The sequence below is a fragment of the Rhinatrema bivittatum genome, chromosome 1 (assembly GCF_901001135.1).
Source record: "Rhinatrema bivittatum chromosome 1, aRhiBiv1.1, whole genome shotgun sequence".
Classification (NCBI taxonomy): Eukaryota; Metazoa; Chordata; class Amphibia; order Gymnophiona; family Rhinatrematidae; genus Rhinatrema; species Rhinatrema bivittatum.
Window position 1 is genome coordinate 752,874,759 of NC_042615.1, and position 17,135 is coordinate 752,891,893.

Genomic DNA, 17,135 nt, shown 5'->3' on the forward strand with positions numbered 1-17,135 from the left:
TTTTGCTTGCCTCTTTAGACCACTTTCACGCTTTGTCAGTTCAACTTCATTATAAATGCAAAATCGGAACCCAGGAAGAGGAGAAAAATAGCACACACAGAAGGCTGGCGGTCTTCTTGATTAGACATTGCGAAAGAAGTGAATTTCAAAATAAAATCAGAATTATATTACATACTGTAATTCTACTACCTGTTCAAAATGTAAAACATATGAACCTGCTAATAAACTTCTAACCTTTTTTTTTCTTATCTCTTCCCCTGTTTCTCTCCATAATTTCTGCCACTCATGCCCCTGACTTGATTGCCATGCCCAGACAGGGCCAGAGCTGGAGGGGCACCTCCTGCCATGTGCATCCTGTTAGGTGGGTAAGGGTCTGCCCCTGTAATGACAGATGTCTTCCTTGCCTCCGCGGGCCTGAGCCACCTCTGTGATGTACTCAGGTCAAACCAAACATCAAATGGGAGATTTAAATGAAGATCCCTTATTCCACAGCACTTTGCCACGGAACCATTCGCTTTTTCTCTCATCTTAACCTAAAGGGTGAATATTGGATTCAAGGTTGTACTGTCATTCTTTCAACCCTGAGTAAGGAATGAATATTTTTATGGAGTATAAGCAGCATGCTTTATCACATCCATAGAGTGTTAAAACATTCCAGAGATTACCCTAAAACTTCAAAATATACTACATATATGAGCTCTATAGTTTGTTTTAATTGTATACAAAGAGCAAGATCAAACTTGCCCCTGACATTCTTGACTTAACTGGTTTACTGTGCTTTTGAGTTGAAATTGCCTCAAGAACAAACCTGAAATCGATCTATTTTGTTCAGGATTCTTTTTACATAGGGACAAGATGGTGTGAACTTTACTGAACAGGGTCTTTAGAAAAGAAAGATGTATTATAGTCATAATTTTTTCTGTCTTTGATTCCTGGAGCGACAAGGGGGGCTCACACATCCATATTTATATATGAAGGTGCCATAAAATATATTCTATGCAGATTAGTAGGGAAGGTTCCTACTGGTATTTGCAATTAACTAGGTAAGGGAGTTGGGTAAGACTCCAGTGAATCTACTGACCATGTAGCATTGATATTTCTCTACCTGTGAAAGTGGGGCTGTTTCTTAATGGCCTTAATCAACTACCTTACCTTGTTAACCCTACCCATCAGGTGATAAGACAGTTCATTCTCTGGAATACTCAGGCCTACCGGAAAATGTTGAGAATTATTTTTTATGTCTTGTTGCCTTAGCATGAAAATTGTATACTTTTTAAAAGGCAAAATTTTATTGGAAGGGATCCAGTAATTTTCTTCTGCTCTTTTAGGCTTTCAGTTCAATTGCTACTGCTTTGTACTGGAGTTAAAGTAACATGATCCTTCATGTTTCCATTTTTATTTACCTCCCATGCAATACAGTCATCATAGTAAAGGCTTTAAGCCAATGCTCTTCATTTGATATCTATCCTTCTTGATCTATCCACTACTTTTGGCATTGTTAATCACCATCTTCTTCTTGACACACTGTACTTCATTGAATTACAGTACTCTAATCTGTGCTGAGTTTCTTTTTACATCTCCAATTGTATTTTTAGTGTATTCTCTGATAGTGGAATAGTGGTGGAGGAAGAACTATCAGTCAGTGTGCTCAAGGATTTGTCCTGGGCCCTATACTCTTTTCACCCTATACTTCTTCCTTTGGTACTCCAAACTCATTCATTCCACAGTTTTCAGCACCATTTTTATGCTGATGACTCCTGGATCTATCTATGATGGGTCTCCCTTCAGGGAGACTTCTCCATTGCTAAAGAGATCCTGCAATCATTCAAGGGTGGGGGGGGGGGGGGGAGACTGTTCGGGATGCTTATCTAGAGTATGACACCACTACAGAAAAAATATGTGGTCCTTTAGAAAGGTTGAGAAACTAGATTCTGTAGAGGGAGTGTAGTCACTTATTATAAAAATGATGGTTAGGCTTTTGGCAAGGATTTAGGGAAGATGCCATCATAGATTAGGAGTCATTGGAGGGAACCCATCTGGAAAGAAGGGTTCAGCCTAGGCTGTCTCTAAAATCAGAGGGTCTGCAGGGGCTTTACCCTTAAAGGGAAAGTTCTCTACATGAGAAATCAACCAAGGAGTGCTGTGTTTTCTAAAGGAGAGACAACCAGAGACCCAACTTGACTCCTGAAGGTGAAAGTGGGGCTCTGGGGAGAAGCCCTAGGGCTAAGAAGAGAGCTAGAGAGAAGAAACTCTGGAGGGTGAGAGCCTGGACACTGGGGAAGCTCATGACTATTGCCTGGATGAGAACTGAGAGAAAGAGATTCTTGATCCTTGGAGAAGAGATACTGTGTAACAAGTATTGAGTACTGAAATATTTGAAGATGTATATATGGATGCAAGATTCTGATATCCATGGTCTCTCACAGAGAAGGGACACTATTGGATAGCAACAAATGATGGGGATATGAAAATTGTATCTCACTGATAGTTAAGTGAACTGTTGGATAAAGGAGGGGATAGAAGATGTTGTAAATGTGAATAGGTTCTACTTTTTATAAGGGAACAACTACATATAATTTTGAAAGCATTTATACCTGTACTTTTTTCTGTCTCTTTTGTAACTACTTCAGATTAGCTGAGTAAATCTATGGCCCTGATTTAATCAGTTAATCCATTCTACTCTGTTTTATTCTCTGACTACTGGTTCTACCAGAAGAATAAAAGTTTGCTAGTTTAGAATAAACTATGGAGTGAGTTCCATTTTCTGGTATTTGAGGGGTGGGGAAAAGAAGAAATAGCAGTCAGAGGGATGACACAGAGGGTACTCGGTGGGTGAGAGCCTCTTTCAGCTAAAGACACCAGTTCACCCTGTTTAGCCTTCGGGTCTGATTCCACTACACCATCTGCTTGACATACACTGCCATTGAACCTTGCTTTCAGGCTACAAGCTGTACTAGACCTTCTCAATTTTTTATCGCTCCCATCCGGGGGCAGTTTCATACTTCTCTGGGCCAGATATAATCATTGGAGAAAGGACATTAAGTAAAATTACTGCAGAAGCATTTAACTTTAAAAAGGAAGAGTATGATAAAATGAGGAAATTAGAAAAAACTAAAAGGAGTGGCTAAAATTTAAAAGTTTACATGAGGCATGGAGGTTGTTTAAAAATACAATATTGGAAGCCCAGATAATATGCATTCCACATATTAAAAAAGATCAAAAGAAAGCTAAACAACTGTCAGCATAGTTAATGGTGAAGTGAAATAGGCAGTTAAAGCCAAAAGGGCATGTTTTAGAAAATGAAAAGCAGATCCAAATGAGGAAACTAGGAAAGCGCATAATCACTGGCAAGTAAGATTTAAAACTTTAATAAGACAGCCTAAGAGAAAATTTGAAAAGAAGCCTGTCATAGAGGCAAAAGCTAATAACAAAACCTTTATCAAGTACATTTAAAGCAAGAAAACTGTGATGGAGTCAATTGGACCACTAAATGACCAAGGGATGAAAGATCATAGTAGAAAATTTAAATGAATATTTTACTTCGTTCTTTACTGAGGAGGATGTTAGGGACATATCCATAGCAGAAACATTCTTTGACACCTTGATTCAGAGGAATAGAAGCAAATCACTGTGTAACATAACAAATTGAAAAACTAAAGAGTAACAAATCACCAGGATCAGATGTTATTAACCCCCAGAGTTCTGAAAGAAATATGAAATTGCAGGCCTGTTACTAGTATTCTGTAATGTATCATTAAAAACAACCACTCTACTTAGAGGGTAGCTAAAGCAAAACCAGTTTTTTTTTTAAAAGCATTCTAGGGGTGATCTGGGAAAGTATAGACCAGTGAGCCCAATATCGGTGCCAGGCAGAAGCTCTTCATAAAAATAGAAATAAAATACACATGGCCTAATAGGGAAGAGCAAAATGGATTTAGCAAAGGGAAGTCTTGCCTTACCAGTCTACCAGATTTTCTTGATGGTATTAATAAATATATAGTTAAGAGTGAGCTGGTTTATATAGTGTATCTGAATTTTCAGACAGCTATGACATGGTCCCTCATGAGAGACTCCTCGGGACATTTAAAAATAATGGGATATGAGGCAAAGTCCTATTGTGGATTGGTTACCAGTTAAAAGACAGAAAAGAGAGAGAAGAACCAAAAGATCAGTTTTCCCAGTGAAGAAAGGTAAATAGTGAAATATCCCAGGCATCAGTACTGGGACCAATGCTATTTAATATATTCATAAATGATTTGGAAAAGAAAGCAACAAGTGAAGTGACCAGATTTGTAGATGACACAAAAGTATTCAAAGTAAGTGAAACACAAGCAGATTATGAGAAACAAAATGAGCCCGTGAGACTGATGAGGTATTGGGCATCTAAATGGCCGATGAAACTGAATGTGGCCAAGTGCAAAGTGATGAACAGAGGGATGAAAATCCTAACCTTAGAGACAGAATGCTGGGTTCCGTAGTAGGAATTCAATTACCACCCAGGAAAAGGCTTTTGGAGTCATTATGAGCAATGTATTGAGACATTGATTAAGTAGCTGCAGTCATTTGGCACTGGTAATATGATTTTAACTTGATTTATATCTTTTTTTATTGGGCAGGAAGCAGCAAGTGTGCTGTGTGTTGGTGATAAGTGTTCATCTTGGACAATGTCATATTCCAGAGTGCCTCAGGATTCTGTCCTTTCAGTATTTATCCTCAGCCACTGGGTAAGATTTTGACCTCTTTTGGCATATATTATGCCATTTATGTTGATAACATACAAGGTTTTTTTTACCTTTTATGTAGATCTGTTTATTAAAAGGAAAAATAGCACAAACATTTGACATACTGCCTCTGGAGCATGTCAAGCAAACTGTAACAGACAGTCATATGCTGGAAGATAAATGTTTTCTATACAGAACCCCCCACCCCCAACAACCAACCACCCCCGTTCCCCTCCCATCCCATTCTCTGAAGTGAACCCATGAAAACCAAGATACAAAAAGGCAGAAAATGATTCTTTTCAGTTAAAATATACACAGTCAGGGGTAATTAATTAGCTCACTTCTAGTCCTAGGGGATAATCTTTGCAAATAAGGATGCCAAATATTGATGAACTTACACTTACTTTTAAACGAACAGGTGGTAGTTTGATTTGCCATTTGCAAATAGGCATGCAATTTAATTCTCCAAAGCCAAAAACGTGGAGGGTTCTGTTCACACCACAGCAGAAGAATGGTCCACGTTGCAATTGGATATGCCTTCTGAATCAACAGACACTTATCCCTTCCCTGAATCTGAAAAGAAGAGGTCACATCAAAAAGAACACCTTTAGGAGTAAAAGCCACACATTGACCCACCAAAAGAGATAGATACCTGTGAACCTTACCCCAAAATATTTGAATGGCAGTATAGCCCCAGAAGCAGTGTCCTAGGTTTCCCCTGTCTGACTGGCACTTATTACACAGCTCGGAACTTAAATAACTCTCTCTATGCAGCCAGGTGGGAGGTAAATATGCCCAACTTAAAAATTTATATTGCATCTGCCATAAGGTTGCATCCTCCGTCAATGCAGGTATATGCTTGATGGCATGGAGGAGAGAGAAATCAGCAAGAGTCAAACTTCTGCCTTCTATTTGGCATGTACCTCCGCATAAGAAACTACAGGTTTTAAACTAGGAAAGGACTTACAAATGTGAGAGATCCCCATCCGACCACGCCTATCAACTTGAAAAAAACTCCTCAATCTTATCCACAAAAACATCGCAAAGATGAGATTTCTGCACAATTGAAGATGAGCAAAAAAAGACTTAGGAGAAAAGGCAAACCATGTGGATAAATCTTGAAAGGACAATATGTCACCCCCTGAGTCCACCACTTGCATTAAGGAGACCATGCCCTGCACCTCCCATTGTGAGAAAAATGAGGCCTGTAGACCTGGAAGAAAATCTAAATTACCCCAATAGGTAAGAACACTGATTCCTGCAGATTTTGGCCTAATTTAGAGCAGAGAAATGCCCTTGCCTTTCACAATGAAACTAAAGTAAAGTTGCTACGAATAGACGCAGGTAAAATGGGCTGTCCAAGCTTGAAGCACATAAGCATACCTGGGAACTCTCCGGATTTGGCCCGGAGACTCCAGAATTCTAAAAGAATTAGCGGGTCTCCGGGCCAATACCAGAAATCTCCGGGTGCTGCAGCAAAACCAATGTGCTTGGACCTGGTGTTGCGTCTGTCGGTCGCAGACGGCTGCAACCGCTCTGCCTTACCTCTTTTCTTCCCTTTTCCTCCTCCTTGGGCAAGATGGTTGCCTCCGGTGCCGAATGCTGAGGGCCTCGGCGTCTCCAGCTCAGCATGGGCGTTCCAATCCATCATGCTCAGACCCAGGGCCTCCTGGGGCGTCTGCACACACGTTGCCTACGCTCAAATATACGTCATGGCGGGATCCTCGGGGGCGTCCCCACCGCATGACCTCAATACCTCTGGGTATTTAAAGCCTCCACTTCGCTACCACCTTTGAGTTAGCAAGGACTTCGGTTTAGCTACTCTGACCGCTCTAAGCTGCACGCTTAGATGCCTCTCTACCTCCGGGCCTCGCTCCTCACGAAGCTCTAGACACCCGCTCCTCGGGGGTCTCTCACTTCCAACCTCCCTTCGGGGTTTCTACTAACTAGACAACCGCTCCTAGGGGGTCTCTCTCTCTCTCTTCTTTTTCAGGATCTCAGGACTACCAAGTACTCGCTTCTTGAGGGCCTATCAGTCTGTGTATCCTGCACCTTGGACCTTTGGTCCCATCATCATCTTTACCAGGAAGATGCTACACTATGCTACTGTGAGTACCTCTACGATCCGGTGCTCCAACTCCATCCACCAGGCTCGGCGTTACCCGCACTGTGGGCTCCCACCTATCTTACATCTGGGTGAGGTTCTACAACTGAGACTGTTGAATGTATTGGCACCTTGCGGACTTCAGTGCCTTACCTTCCTGCTTCATACCATCTATCTACAGCAGTACAATAAAGCCTTCCATTCACTCTGTGTCTGCTATCTGCGTTTAGCCTATTGTTGTGGTTCCCTATTGGGTCCCTCCCTGTGGGAGGAGCCATCTCCACAGCGACCAAGGGTCCACAATGCCACAAACACAACACCCGGAAAGAAGAAAGGAGTGTCATTGGTCTTGCGTGGCTAAAAAAGGAGGAACTCGACAGTGATTTCTACCATCTCCGGACTTTTTAAACTCTTAACTTCACTTCCTCGTGACACCACCTGCTCTTGCACAGCCTCAAACGAGGAATAAGAAACAGGCAGCATCCACTTCCGCCCAAAGAGTCTGCTGTTGCTACTTGCTAGTGTGTTTTGAAAGGGGGGTAGAGAGAATGAATGAGCATGTCTGTGAGAGTGAGTGAGTGTGTATTTGTGTAGGAAGAGGAGATCTGAGAGTGTATGTAGGTGAGTAAGAGAGAGATGAGTGCAAGTGAGCATGGGTGTGAAAGTAAGTGAACGTGTGTATGAAAGAGGGAGAGACGTGAGTAAGTGTGTGTTGGTGGGAGAATGGCAGAAGTAAAGGTGTAAATGGACATGTGAGAATGTGAGAGAATGAGCAGTGAAAATAAGTGTGAACATGTAAGAGTGTTTATGAGAGCAAATTTTTGAGCATCCGGTCCCACTATGCAGTTGCCCCCCCGCTAATCCATAGTAATCTCAGGGTGACTGGAAGTGAAAAGTTCCCAGGTATGCACATAAAAGGGATGCAAGGGCTTGATCAATTCCTTCTCCAGGTTCAAAGGTGTGAAGTGCAAGGAATTAAATAGCCAATCTTTCACGTCTCAATAAACAGGCCATATTATACTCCTCTAGGTCAGGAACCTCCAGCCCACCCTAGCGCCAAGGGCCCACCAGAGAGGTGATAGAAATCCTGGCCCGTTTCCCACGCCAAACAAAACGAGAAAGCATTGCATAAAATAACTTAATGTCTCTCTTCTGAGGTAGCAGGGGAACAGTTTGCAAGATATATAACCATTTGGGCCAGATAAGCATTTTTAAAACTTTCGCCAGGCCTTCAAATACAATTTTTTGTTTTGATGTCTGAATTATCCAATGAGTTTGTGTAAAAATGTTCATCATCCTCTTCTGTCTGTCAGTATGTTCAGTATGTAAATCTGCATATAAAAACATAGCTTTTGATTTTCGGAACTACTGCACAAATACTGAAGTTATACCTAGAAATAATAGTGTTTATAAAAAAACATTCTGATGTGCTAGGTTTTGGAGAGGGAACAAAAACAGCTGCCACTACTGGGCAGCCTCTGTTGGCTTATCACTAGCCAATTTTCTTTTGCCGCTGCAAATTTTAACAGCTTGCAGCATCCATATACACGATCGCAGTGAGTTGAAATTCTGTGACTTTTCATCATTTATGATGACTTTTGATATCTGAAAATTTTACCTCCCCTAGCCCTTTCAGTTCTTGCTCCACGTGTGTACTCTCTAGAACCACCAAGAAGCACATTTTTGTGCTGCTGCATTTCATTTCTTTCCGCTCGTCCTGATTCATCTTTCGAGGTGCTTTGACTTCCGTCTGCACTCTTACAGTTGTGTCTACAGAGCATCAATTCATTCACCATAAAAATTTGTTTTTCTTTCACTGATAGAGTCTTAAAAATAAGATATAAAAATGGAAAACATAGCTGCCAACAGCGGTTCTAGGGTGTAATTTTTTAGTACATTTTTTAGATTTTACTATATATATATATTCACAGTAAATGTTTAAACTTTTGTAGGTCATTTCATCTAATTTTCTGTTAAATTTAAAACATTTCCTTTCAACAAACCAAAGTCCTACAATAATTTCCTTTATTGTAAGTCATATGTTGCTAACATAGTAATGACGGCAGAAAAAGACCAAATGGGCCATCCAGTCTGCCCAGCAAGCTTCTCATGGTAGTAATTGCCGCTCCTTGCAGGTTACCCCCATGATTCTGTTGAGGGTAGTAACTGCCACTCTGTGCAGGTTACCCCAAAGCCTTATATTAAGGGTAGTAATAATAGAAATCAAAATCAAGCAACTTTTAAACCCACAACACAATTACTGCTAGCAACATTTTTGCAGTAAAGAAACTACTATTGTCACAGACTGTACCACCAAAACTTTGAAATATCTAGACAAAATGCAGAATTCTTGTCTGTACTTATTACAGAGCATCAATTTGTGCACCAAAAACATATGTTTTCTTTCTATTATGGAGCCTAAAATATAGTGGCAAAAAAATTGCCGGCAGTGGTTCTCGGGTACTCGTAACTTTGACAGTTCTAGTGCTATCAGCAGAGTTCATTATCCCTGGGGCAGGCATAAGTGTGACCAGACCCTCCCATCTGCCACTAGATGTCCCTAGGTCCCAGTTGAGATAATTCAACACTATCAGGCCAATGCAATATCAGGCGCTAAGTTCAGTGCACCGCTGAGCTTGCAATTGGACACATGTTTTCGACGTGCTCGACTTATGCCCTATGCAATACTGGGATTAGCACATCCAAAATGCGCATCCAAACCAGTGAGTAGCTAATACCTCTCATCACATGTAAATGCATGTTGATGAGGCTATTAGCTAGTCCCCCCAATTAAAAAGTTACTGTACACTGGACATGCACGTTTTTATGCTAAAAAATTAAGGCCAGCCACGGAGCTGGCATTAAGTTTTGAGGTGCCCCAAGCCATGCACAGAGAAGCAGAAAATAATACTACTTTTCTGTGGTTCCTCCAACTTAATATTGTCACGATACTAAGCAGGAGGAACACAAAAGCAGCAAAACAAAATACAAAAAAAAAAAAGGTCTTTAAAGCAGTCAGGTTAGGAAAAGAGATGCTCAATTTATGAGCGTCCATTTTCCTAACCTGCGCACAGCCACATCTCCTGGGTATGCGATACCATGGACGCGCTAGGGACGCACAATTTATCCCTAGCTCGCCCTTTTTAGAGCAGTGGCTTATTTGCCTATTGCATCGAGCGCTCAGGAGAGGTGATTGTGCGTGTGTTAAAAAAAGTGCCTTCAGTTTGGACGCACGTTTATAGCAGGTTGGTATTACATTGGTCTGTAGGAGCCTCTTATCCCCCTCGGCCTCCTCCTTATCTGAAGGGCTGGGATTGGTTGCCTTTGCCTATTTAAACCAGCCATTTTGTTATTCAGGGTGTGGTTCTTTTTAGTTAGGAACATCATCAGGTTTTTGCTTTTTGCAGAGGACGTTCACTGGACACCCCTTGCCAGAGGGTCCCTCTATTCTTAGGTGCAATAGAATAGACTTTTGCCGGAACCAATTTGGGACTCCTGTTCCAGGGCTGAAGACCAGTGAGCCCATTCACTCCCTGAATGTGGCAAACACCTGTGATAGGCTAAGCAGCGAGAGATGTTTGATGGCCAGAAGATATCTACTTTTGGGAAAGGACTGTGTTTAAATCTTGCTCCTTTGGGTAGGGTCATTTTCGCTGGCCAGCCACAAAGGACAGGGGCTGAAGACCAGTGAGGCCTTCACTCCCTGAATGTGGTAAGCACCTGTGACAGTAGAATGCAAGTCAAGGAAGATTTTTGATTTACAAAGTATTTTCTCTTTTGTTGTAAGGAGGTTTTTTTAGCCACCTCTTCTCACTGGGAGCCAGGCTGGCATCGCAGGTCCTCGATCCTAAGACTTTTCTGCATGAGGAGTCACCATTCTAAAACAACTAAGGAGATGAAGTAAACCCTGGAGACTCCCATAGGACTAGGACACAGGGATGGGTGTTCGGGAATGAACTGGAGACTAATAGGATTTTTCTGTGTTTGAGGGGACCACCCGAGTGGGATTCCTGTTAGGCTGCTGGGAGAGTTTTTGTGCACTTAAATATCACTATGGGAAGCTCTGCCCAGACATATGAAGTGAAGAACACCTACCCATAAGAGAAACCCATATCTGTACCAATTTCAGCTGTAACTTCATACTTACGGATAAAATGGACTTTAATTTGACTTTTAACAAATCAGCAAACTTATAATTTAATACCCAGTACCTTACCCAGTCCCAGCATCTCACCCTTTGGGATGCAGCAGCTAGCAACCCACACAGGGAATAACACTCCACTTCCTGGGCCATAAGCGAGAGCTTCCTCCCCATAAAAAGAATCCACCTCTGGGATAGAGAGTACAAACAATGGAAGGACTGCTAGCCGGAGAAGCCCCAAAGATATAAATAAGCTTGTGTGCCCTTGAGACTAAACACCCTGCTAAGGATTACATAAATTTAAAGGCTGCCTGGGCATAATCATTTGGGGAGATGTAGAGAAAGCAGAGACTATAAAGTAAAAAAGGAGGAAAGACTAAATTAAAATCATGGTTCAGAATAAAAAGGAGTAAAAGACTGTCCCCAGAGAGCATGATGATGCAGGCAAGGGTTGTCACTGGTGTGCATCCCCCTCTGCAACACTTACCATTTTTGGCGGTCTACATAGATCCCATGGCCTACCCCGTGGCCTAATCCAGGAGTAAGCAACTCCAGTCCCTGTTTGGGCAGAAAGGACCACTGAAGGAGGTGGATGTGGAAGGGAGCTGGATGATATGCTCATTCATCTTACTTCCATCTTCTGTTATCCCCTGGGCAGGAGCCCATTTTGCATGTCTATATCAATAGCCCTGAATAGATGATGACCAACTTTTCATTATATAAATGTGATATTATTAATCAATGGAAATAGCATTTTGAAAACTTACTGAGACAAACTGGGAATGTTTATCCCAATGCATTAAAGCGGATAAAACCATTACCAGTACAAAAGGAAATGAGTTTGCAAATAAGGCAGAAGCACTTGATAAAGCAATTGAAACAACTAGATGAGGGAAAGAAGTGTTCTGATATAGTGGTAATGAGCTCAAAGCATAACTTTTATTTTTTATAGTACATGCTTGGAAAACCAAGAGCTTCTTCATTGTTAGCATTTTCTAAAGGGAGAGTAAAAGGGTTGAAGTGATTATCATGGTATAGCTCAGTTATCAGATATTGGAAAGATAAACAGAGTAAAAAGTATATTAAAATGTGTTCTACCAGAAAGCCAATGTGGATTCTGTGTGAAAAGTTCAATTAATTCAATGATATTGTAAAGTCTATGAAGCAATTATAAAAAAGGCCATTGACCACTATCAAAAGGTTTTTGTAGTACTGGTCATCTTTTCTAAGGACTTTAATATAGTGGATAGAAAAATGTTATAGGGACTGTTTAAAGATTATAGCTTTTCAGAGCTATAATCACTTTATGATGGAATGACTAATAGAATTTCGGTGGCAGGAAACGTTACTGACTCAGTTGACATATGTCCTTGCATCCACATTTTTTACCATGTTATTAACTGTTATTTTTGCTATAATATCAGAAAACCTCAGTTTAGGAGTTTAAATTTATACCACTGCCTTAGGTACAAACTTAGGGGGTTATTTTCCAACTCTCGTTATGGCCTTTTCCCCCCCCCCCCTCTCCCCCACCCAGTTCTATTATCAGTTCAATGTAAAGCCCCATTGGCCATTTTTTGTTCCATGGAAACCGATGTGATGTATCTCCAAACGAATGTCGGTATACAAAAACTTTAAATAAATAAATAAATAAAAATAATTTTGAAAAGGGGGAGGAGTTTGGGGCGGGATTTTTGTCAGAGTGGGCTGGCTTCACAGTTTGTGAAACCGTATCGCACAATTTTAATGCCAGAAATAACTACACCTTTTTCATTGGCGTTAAGCCATCAAGCTAAGTTGAGAGAACACTGTACAATCTCATCTTTGTGTGAGTTTCCTCACTATGAAGGATGTCAAATCTTCACAAGAGTGCACTGTTTTGTTCGAACATCTCACTCTGCATGTCAAAGAGGCCCCAACCCCTACACTACTACCTAAACCTCACCTCGAGTTACTAGGTGGGCCTCCTATAGAGATATAAATAGCTAACTACTAGAAGGGCCTTATTGCTAGTCTCTCTCGACAACCTGACAGTAGCAAAGCAGTTTTAATGGTAAACACTAATAAAACTAAACTACCCTATCAGTGATCTAATAGTAAAGCTGTACCTTAAGTTTTTATTGGTGGAGAGTCTTTTCAATGTATATATTCTTTCAAATAATTGGGAAACACTGTTTCTAGTGATAACACCACTGATGCAAAGATTGCATATCATATTCAGTGATCATCAAAAATGTTTGCAAGATTATCAAAATAGATTTGGTATCAGCTCAATATCATTATTGTTATGGGAACCAGCCGCGGAGGCCCACGGCCGGCCCCCTTCACTCACCATCCTCGCGCCGGCGTCCTGGTCGGTCTGGGGACTCTGGTGGCAGCTGCGGGCGACACGTCCTGCCCCATGCTGAGCTTCCGCCTCCAGCGCAGTCTTCCCAGTGAGGCCGGGGCCGTATGGCTTCCTCTGCCTCCCAGCAGCCTTAGGCACGTGCGCACGCCACTCATTTCCATTTAAAAGGACCTCGCTGGGAGCTGTCCTGGCTCCACCCCCTTGACCTCAGCCTATATTTAGGCAAGGCCTGCTTCCAGACCTTGCCTTGGCTTCCTGGCTCCTGCACCTGTTTTGGAGGATCCTGTTCCAGTACTGAATTCCTGACCCATTGAACCCTCAAACCTTGCTTGGACTCTTGAACCTTGCTTGGACCACAGACCACGAGATTTGCACCTGCCCTGACCCACGCTTGGATTATGGACTACGAGACTCGCCGCCTGCCCTGACCTACGCCTGGACCACGGACTACGAGATTCACAGCCTGGCCCTGACTCACGCTTCCACCGGGACCACGAGACGCTCTGCACCTGAGATCCCACATAAGTCCAGCCAGCCCCGGTTCCCAAAGGCTCAACCTGTGGGGAATGAGGGCTGGTAGTGGTGAAGCCCCAGCGGGGTCTCAGGCTCTTCCCGGCCTTGCCAGCCGACGGTGGGGACCTGTGGGGCTCCTTCTCACAGGAAGTGCCAACTCCCCCTTGGCCCAGGGATCCACGATCGCAACAATTATAGCAACTATAATGAAGATCTACCATGCTGTGATATGGACTATACTTCTACTCCACAGAAAAAATAACCCTATATAGGTGTCACATTAAAAAGCTTACAAGTCTACAAATGAAACGCCAGTAGCAGTTTTCATGAATTAAGGAGCAAAGCTGAGTTCCAAACAATGAGGCATTGAGAAGAGCTGGTATACCCAGTCTTGAGATGTGTATAACAGCTGTGCAGCTAAAATGAATAGGCCATTTTGTCTGTTTGTTTCCATAGGTTCTCCTTTATGGTGAACTTAATGAAAGGAAACATGAAAGAGAATGACAAAAGGTACATTAAAAGGATCTATTAAAAAGAAAGTAAATTTCTTCATTGGGAAATGGGAAGAAGTTGCCAGAGATAGATATATAGTATATGAAGATCTGTTGTGAATGATTTTCTTCAGGTAGCTGATACACACGGGAAGGCAGTGTATCAACAGCACCATCTTCAATGGCACAATATTAAGCAATCCTCCAATTTCTTTTGCTCAAATTGCCACAAAGATTTCATTCCAAATGCTGGATTTGCTTTTCATTGCTAAACAAGTATTACGTTACCCCCCGCCCCTCACGGCCACCTCCCCATCCGCCTTCGCTGGTCTCTCTTCGGTTGTCATGATATGGATAACCAAAGAGAAATTAGCAAAAGAGGGGAGAGCAAAGGAGGGGAAGGGGATAGAGAGCAATGGAGGAGAGAAAGCAGTGGGGGAAGGAAGGGATAAAAGGAAAGGAAGAAAGACCAGGGGAGGAGGAGGAGTGGATAAGGAGTAACAAGAGACAGTGGAGCTGCAGAGAGAAGCTGCAGCTGTAGCCATAGCTATAGAAAGGACAAAGGGAAAGAACCATCTGGTTGACCCCCATGTGAGAAGAAGGGGAAGCAGGAAACAAAGCCCAAACTTCATGTGAGGAAGAGGAGAAGAAAACAAGGCCAATGCTGCCTTAGATCTTTGGTAAGAGAGGGAGATGGAGGGCTGAGGGCAAGGGATACAAAACATTAGTGGGAGGAGAAGGAAGGGTACAAAGAAGGGATGATGTAAAAGGAATTTGGATACAAACAAAATGAGGTAGGACAGAAAGAAGGGATGATAGAGGGTGCAAGGGATCATGTGATGTTTTTGTGTGGTTTTAGATAACTTAAACTCAAGTTTTAATATTTCAGTTGTGAACCAATAGGCTTTGGTGTATTGAAGAACAAATTGACACTTTTTTTTCAGGTTTCAAAATGATCCTGTATAGCCCAGTGTTTTGTATCAGTTAACCATCCCATACCTAATTTGCCTCTTTAGAACCATCACTACCAAATAAGCTAGTTTCAACTCATATGTATTAAACAATATTTTGAGTGGGTTTTTTCTTGTATTTAAGGACATTCCCTGGTAAAAGAACATCCTGAGTCAATGCTATGTTTTTTCTGTTAGTTCATGATGTTTGTCCAGTCTCAAAATTAGCAAAGTGAACAACGGGTCATGGCGTTTATTTTTTAATTATTATGCATCAGCCTGTGCCAAAAAAAGGACGAGGCCTAAAGAAAACAACGATTAGCAATTCCATGCATGATTTAACTGCTGATGGAAGTGAAAATACTAAAATATAACATAGGCAGCTGTGACCATTCCCGACTTATGCCTGCTTCACCCATAGAGCCATGTATCCATTTGCAAATCCACCACTATTAAGGAAACATTTCATGAGATAGTCCTGTATAAATAAACAAGGCCAAAGCTTGATTTTAAACAACAATCTTAAAACCATACCTGAGACATGCAAACTTCCAGAAACTTCCTCCTCCTCCCTCTGTTCACAAGCAGCTGACCACCCACTAGAGGCGGTTCTGTAATGAAACGGGGTGAGGTGATGGCCTCAGACGTTATTTTAGAGCGGCAAAAACGCTGCTCCGGTGGCTGCCTCACCTTACTGTTGTCAGGGCTTTCAAGGTAGTGAATCCTCAGTCCCAGCCCTCAACCTCGACCTTTTTTTTTTGTCCCAGCCATAGAACCGCTTGTGGCTTGTCTAGAAAAGGAGGAACATAGCATCTAGCATCAGGCATCCCATCCCCTACGTGGATAGCCGGGGCCACCGAGGCACATACGCCGGAGCAAACCAATTAGCCAAACTTGAGGTGCAGGAACTGGGAAGGGATCCTCAAAGTGACGGGCCAATTGGTACAGCAGAAGCAGCAAATGCACATTTGCCCAACAAGATGCAGAGCAGCACAGCACGGGGTAGAAGGCGGGACCTTGCTTCAAGCAAGGTCCCGCCTTCTCCTCGTGCAAAAAGCAGAGTGCAAGTGTGGGATGGCCGGGAGCTGCGGAAAGAAGCAGTCAGACAGAGACACAGTGAATGTGATGCAGTTTGTGGCCCTGTGCAGAGAGCACTGGAGGACTGGATTGAGGACAGGACTCGGAGGTAGGATATTTGGCAGGATATATAATCTGCTCTGTGCTCTCACAGTCTCCACTTCAAAAGGCATGGACTCTTTTGTGCATACAAAATCCTTCATAGGTGGTACAGACTTTCTTGTGGTTTTCTTACACAGAATAATGTGTGTGCATGGATTGGGAGCAAATATCCCTACATATGTGCTCCCCCACTGATAGTTACATTTCTTATGGAAATAAGTCCTTAGGAGCTTGCAGCCGAAATGCACAGCTCTTTTGTGAACTAAGCATGAGATGAGTGAAAGTTAGATGTAGTTCCACCTTAGAGTTTTTTTTATAAGTGCTGCTGGCTGGACTCAGCTGGCTAATGTAGTCTTATTATTCTGGCAGCATTTGAGTGTTAAGGTCAGTGATAGTGTATGGGAGGCCTCTCATACTCTCTCTGACGCTCGCTGACCTTAACACAGAGGGAGGGGGGAAAGCAAGACTGCTGAGCTGGGTGTGAAGGGAGAGGGAGTTGCAGTGGTGTACTAAGGGGGGTTGTGTTCCGCCCCGGGTGACAGCCAGCATGGACGTGCCAGCCGGGAGGGGGGTGCCATTGAGAGGAAGGTCGGTGGCCGTGAGAAGAGCCCAACCTGCTTGCGGCAAAAGAAGAGGAAGGCCGCTGGGCCATGATCAATGGAACAGTGAAGACAGCGGCCAGATAGCCG